Here is a 6,894-nt window from a genome sequence, read left to right as displayed (position 1 = left end):
ATAGATACGTTATGTATCTATAATTTTTGATTGTTCCATGCTATTATATTATCTGTTTTGGATGTTTAATGGGCTTTATTATGCACTTTTATATTATTTGTGGGACTAACCTATTAACAGAAGGCCCAGTGCAAATTGCTGTTTTTTGGCCTATTTTAGTGTTTCGCAGAAAAGGAATATCAAACGAAATCCAAACGGAATGAAACCTTCGCGAGGATCGTTTATGGAACAAATTTAATTCAGGAGACTTGGAGTGGACATCAAGGAAGTAGCAAGGAAGCCACAAGGTAGGAGGGCGCGCCCCCACCCTCGTGGGCCCCTCGAGGCTCCAATGACCTACTTCTTTCGCCTATATATACTCATATATCCTGGAAACATCCAGGAGCACCACGAAACCCTATTTCCAACGCCGCAACCTTCTGTACCAGTGAGATCCCATCTTGGGGCCTTTTCTGGTGCTCCGCCGGAGGGGAAATCGATCATGGAGGGCTTCTACATCAACACCATAGCTTCTCTGATGATGTGTGAGTAGTTTACCACAGACCTTCGGGTCCATAGTTATTAGCTAGATGGCTTCTTCTCTTTCTTTGGATCTCAATACAAAGTTCTCCTCGATTCTCTTGGAGATCTATTCGATGTAATTCTTTTTGCGGTGTGTTTGTCGAGATCTGATGAATTGTGGGTTTATGATCAAGATTATCTATGAACAATTCATCGGATCTCGGCATAAAAGAATTCAGAGAAGATTCAAATAATATTCATAAATAAGCTGATCATAAATCCACAATTCATCGGATCTCGGCAAACACACCGCAAAAAAGTATTACATCGAATAGATCTTCAAGAACATCGAGGAGAACATGGTATTGAGAATCAAAGAGAGAGAGAGAGAGAGAGAGAGAAGAAGCCATCTAGCTACTAGCTATGGACCCGTAGGTCTGTGGTAAACTACTCACACTTCATCGGAAGGGCAATAGAGTTGATGTAGAAGCCCTCCATGATTGAATCCCCCTCCGGCAGGGTGCGGAAAAGGTCCCTAGATGGGATCTCACGGGTACAGAAGGTTGTGGCGGTGGAAAAGTGTTTTTGTGGATGCCTCTGGTGGTTTGGGGATATTTGGGAATATATAGGTGAAAGAATTAGGTCAGGAAGTGCACGAGGGGCCCACAAGGGTGGGGTTGCGCCCTCCTTCCTTGTGGTTGCCTCGTGGCTCCTCCGACTTCATCTCCAAGTCTCCTAGTTTTCTTTTGGTCCAAGAAAAATCATCGCGAAGGTTTCATTCTGTTTGGACTCCGTTTGGTATTCCTTCTCTATGAAACTCAAAAATAGGGGAAAACTGGAACTGGAACTGGCACTGGGCTCTAGGTTAATAGGTTAGTCCCAAAAATAATATAAAATAGCATATTAATGCATATAATACGGGGATAAACCATGATTAGTAGCCTTGTCCAGCTCGAACAGGTGCAATCACCAAACCGTATAGGTATAGGACTAGTTTAGGCTAGCTTAGCTCCTATATATACTTGTACCCCTGTATGATTTTGTAACCCAGATCAAAGTAATACGAAACATAGGTGCGACACGCACCTATTAGCCATCATCTCGGTATCTCTGTGTTGGTTCGTGTTCGCGTGTGTGCGTGCTAAACTAGCCCTCGTATCAGGCAAGCCGGCGGCTAGTAGTTTCGTGCGTGCGTGTGCTAGCGTCCAAGAGAAAATCAATCCAGCAGTCTGCTAGGCTGCTTCGGTGTTATGTGCACCTCATCTACGTCTACGTCTCCAACCGCTTAGTTGGCAAGCTCGGAAAGTACTCGAGCTGTGTCGAACACGTGTATCGCCGGAAAATACTTGGCTACATCGGCGTCGACGTCGGGCCTGTGCCAACAATTGGTATTCAGAGCTTGGTTTGTCGGTCGTGATCTTCGGAAAGCACTCGAAGGATCATGTCGAACACATGCAGGAGATCATGACGGCGGCAACAGGAGCACAAATGCCGATGGTGGGGGATCACAGTTCCCCCGTCTGGATCAAGAGGACTACGCACTATGGGCGATGAACATGGAGGTCGCGATGAAGGGAGCTAAGTACTGGGAAGCCGTCGACCCCGGCGGCGCCGAGTACACGAAGGGTGCGGCGAAGTACCAGAAGGATCATCAGGCGTTAACGGCGACCTACTCCGCCATGCCGAAGGATGTGCTACAACACCTCATCGAAAAGAACTTGGCGAAGGAGGCATAGGAGACCATCAAGATCCTGCACCAGGGTCATGACCGTGTCAAGGAAGCACACATTCAGTCCCTGATGAGAAGCTACGAGTGCCTGAATATTGATGAAAGTGAGACGGTTGATCAGTTTGCCGCCCGTCTCAAGACCCTCGTCAACGGCATACACAACTATGGTTCAACCCTACAAGAAGTTGCGATCGTCCGATGATTTTTGCGCGCCGCGCCAGCACGCTACATCCAGATCGTCACGTCGATCGAACAATGTCTCGACCTGAAAACTCTCACGGTTGAGGATCTCGTCGGAAGGTTTAAGGCCCATGACGAGAGAATTCGTTTAAGTTTCAGCGACATGGAGGCGAGTGAGGACCTGATGCTGACAAAGGTGCAATGGATCGCCCTATCGAAAGAAAAGCAAGGCGGATCCACGAGCAGCGACAAGAAGAAGGGGAAGGGGAAGCAACGCTCGGCGAGAAAGAACTTCGCCGACTCGGACGACGAGGATGTGCCTGCACCACCGAGGAGGAGTTTGACATCAAAAAATGAGGTGCCATAAATGTGGCTTCCTCGGTCACTTCAAGGCTAACTGCGAGGAAGCACCGAAGCAACGGGCGCTCATGGCCAAGGAAGGAGACGATGGGGACATGATGCTGATGTGCGAACTAGTGGATGAGGAGGATCAAGATGATCACGATCAGCTGGACACATGCCTGGTTAGTGCATGCGCGGCAGTAAACCTAGGCGATATCATGGCGCCAGAAGACCACACTACTAGGGAAAAGCTTATAGACAGACGCTTACTAGTAGCGCGGGTTTATACCCCTTGCTACTGCTACTTACTAGTAGCGGGGGTTTTTACCCCTCGCTACTACTAAGTTGATAGTAGTAGTTCGGGTTTTTACCCCTCGCTACTACTAAGCGGTCTCTACCATGCCTCCCTGAGACATGCCATAGTAGTAGTGAGGGGTATAAACCCGCGCTACTACTAAGTGAATAGTTCGGGTTTTTACCCCTCGCTACTACTAAGCGGTCTCTACCATGCATCCCTGAGACATGCCATAGTAGTAGTGAGGGGTATAAACCCGCGCTACTACTAAGTGAATAGCCATAGTGCAGGTAAGATACCCACGCTACTACTGAGCATATCCCTCCCTTGCCGCACCACTCCCACCCCACCAAACTCTCTCTATCCAACCTCACCCCACCCCTCAGTTGACTCATCTCCCCCATGACCTCCTCGCTGCCGCCAGCACCCACGCTGGCCGGTTCCAGCGAGCTCTGGCCGCGCGGAATACACCCCCAAGCTCCGCCCCTCCCTCCCCTCCTCCCAAATCCGTGCCTCAAGGCCTACACCCTTGCTTTGAGGCGTCGAGGGGGAAGGCGGCGGCGGAGAGGCAAACAGCAAGGAGGAGCAGCACGTCACTCTTCCACCGAATGGCCGCGGGGTCGTCGGTGCGAGCCGTCAGCGTCACCGAGAAGAGGAGCAGCATGGCGGCAAGGATGACGAGGGAGAGGAGGTTGTGGCTGAGGACGAGGCGCGCGTACAGGTCCCTCTCGTAGGCGTTGTAGGAGCGGAAGGCGTTTCTGATGACGAAGAAAGCGGTGAGATTAATCCGGAGCTACTCCCTAGTAGCGGTGAGAATCCTGAGTTGTTTAAGAACTTCAGATCTCCAATCATCTCGCTATCCCTCAGTTTAATATATTCTTCTTCAATTGAGGATATGCAATTTTTCTTGAGTTGCTGAAGACATTGGAGTATGTCTCCGGTTAATTATCCTGAGCATAAGGGAAAATGTTTAGCCTGCGAACTTAACATACATGCAGTATGCATGTGCCCTGCATGGCAGTCCATGTTGGCTGAGTCGTGGATCATTTAGAACCGTCTAGTTCTGTCCCTGCCTGTTTATGAGCTTCACATGGCCTCCCATGGCAGTTTCTGAAGGCAGGGCAAACCATGTGAAAATGAGAACAGATGTACATGCATGGTTCTGTACAGGTGTTAGGTAAGTGTTTTTGCTGATTGCGTGAAATTTTGCAGGTACTGGTAGCATGCTATATTAATTCTTTGGACAAAATTACATTATTCGTCACCCCTGCTCAGCTCAGAGAGGTACCTCATCCCGTCGTCCCCTGATCTCTGAATATCAATGCTTTGGATGAAATTACATTATGAAACTTATATGCAGTAAGGCCTAGATTGGCAGTGTAGTTTTTAAAATACCGTAGTATTCGAAAAATTCGGCATCATGTTTAACTAGTGTGGAGCATGCTATGCAGAGGCCTAGTTTGCCATGTTGATAATTATGAGTTACAAACCAAGCTGTCAGTTTGAGAAAAAAGAGGTCTGGACCTCTTTTCCTAGAAGTTAGAAAAAAAAACAATGTATCAGGAATACAAGTGAATATGAAACTACTGTTGTTGGTTTAGCCAAACACCTCACAGTTGTCAAAACTACAGTTTTGTAGAAACCAAAGTATTCTGATTGAGCTAAGCTAGCAGTGTATCTTCACCTATGGGAATCAAGGTGCATATGCTCCTTGTCTTTTTTCACTTTCTAGACTAGATTGAATAACAAGAATTTCCAATCAACTATTAAAAATAAATTTAATTACCAATCTGCATGCACAAGACATATATCTTTCTCATCATTTTAAACAATAACCATTGATACTCCACGTATATATTTTCTGAGAATTACTTCATATATGTAGGGTGGCAGCGGTGTTCACAAATCATCACGGAGAAAGTAAAGATCTCGAGAGGATTCCGTTTGTTTGCTCTATGTATTGTCTTTCGAAGCGCAAAAAAAAACACAAAAAAATGCTAGTTCATTTTACTGCCTTTTGTAGCAAAAGAAAATGAAAACACAAAAAAATGTTTGTTTCTCTACCTTTTGTAGTAATGGAGAATGAAAGTCACAAAAAATTGTTTGTTTTCAGGGTCGAGTAGTCTGTTGGTTTGTTGTTCGCTCAGAAATGTTTTTGGTTTTGGGGGGTTCGATGTGTACATTGTGTATCAGCATACACTGCTAGCTACCCGTGGAGATCAGCACTAATGAATAAACAAATCCTGGTTGTTCTTTCATCAAGGATTCTTATGCCATCAAGAGCAATGAGCATGGAATAGCAGCTCGAGACAGAGGTGCGTTTGATTGGGAACTTATTCCAGTGTGTGCATTATTTGAGGACCCCAAAACTCTTCTTCTGTATGAAATATTGTCTCTTAGTACCAGTATGCTATCACAATCTTGACTAAAGCATTTGAATTTAAGCTAGTAGATATTGATCTTTGTGATCGAAGTGTGTCTGTTTAATACCTCTAAACTCGCAATTTCATTCAGAATTATGATACTTCTTAGTGTAGCATTGTAGCTTTATTTTTGAACAATTAGATTACCTTTGGTATGCAGCATCAGCCAAACTATGATGTATCTCTTTAGTAGAAAATGTATCATCTTAAGAGTGTACTGAAGCTATATTAATTTGTAGCTCGAATTTTAGGCTTTCTCCATGGTTAATATAAGTTATGTAAAGTAATGTTTACTTGGAAGTGTAACTGTAGTGCCATTCTCATCTTTTAATGTACAAGGACGGTGCTGCTGCACTTGTACTAGCCAGTAGGGACAAAGCTAAGCACCTTGGCCTTCAAGTTCTTGCAAGGACAAGAGGGTATGCTGATGTTGCTCAGGTAAATCTTACATGCCTCGTCATTAATTATTGTTGGTGAAACAAATGTCATTTGAGAAATCTCGGCCTATTGTTCTTGTTAATGGATACGGTTACCAACATTATCCTTTCCCATGTCTCAAAACTGTCAACCTGACTCATAGAATGATCTTTTTCTTTAGGATTCATGGTTTTTTTTTCTTTTTTTTTTGTTATTATGCATTACTATGAGTTCATTGTATTAAGATTCCTTACAACTTCAGGCACCTGAGCTATTTACAGAAGGAGGGGACCCGGCGTTCTTCATGGCTCGCGGCGGTGTCTTCCTTTGATTCGTTCGTGCAACAAGGAGGGGACCCGCCCTTCTTCACGTCTCGTGCAACAAGTAAGGACCAGCCTCCGGCTGTTACTATTGATTTGTGTGCATCTTCTAAAAAGTAAGAAAATACCCTACTGGATTTGGACGCTGACGAGCACTAACAATTTTTCACTTTCCCGACGTGGCCGCAGGGGTGATCGACGTGGAGTACCGCTGCCCGGTGGGCGCGTGTTCTTCAACCACTCGGAGGTGGACTTCGCCGTGAAGCCCGGCAACTGCGTTGCACAGATGATCATCCAGGCGATCGTGATGCCGGAGGTCACCGAGGTGGAGGACCTCGATACCACCGTTTGGGGAGAGGGAGGATTCGGATCCACCGGCATCTGAACTCCTAGCCTTGTAGATACATCTAGAGAAGTGGTATGTTTAGGCTGCTGGTGGAACACTAGGAAAGGTACCCACCTTTGGTTGTGTGCGTTTACTGTTGAATGAAATCTCGTGATCTCTTCTAGTTGAGATATTCAATGTTGCATCCATGAACGTGCAAGTGTTAAAATGGTCATGTGACGTTAATTTATTTTGCACTGGACGTGTCTCTGATCTTCATCCATGAATATTGCATCTAATTTTTATTTTATTTTTTAATTCCTAATTTTTAGTAGTAGTGGGGGGGGGGGGGGGTGGTTTGA

Source organism: Triticum urartu, chromosome 7 (genome assembly GCF_003073215.2).
Source record: "Triticum urartu cultivar G1812 chromosome 7, Tu2.1, whole genome shotgun sequence".
NCBI lineage: Eukaryota > Viridiplantae > Streptophyta > Magnoliopsida > Poales > Poaceae > Triticum > Triticum urartu.
The sequence above is the reverse complement of the archived record's forward strand: the minus strand, read 5'-3'. Positions refer to the sequence as shown.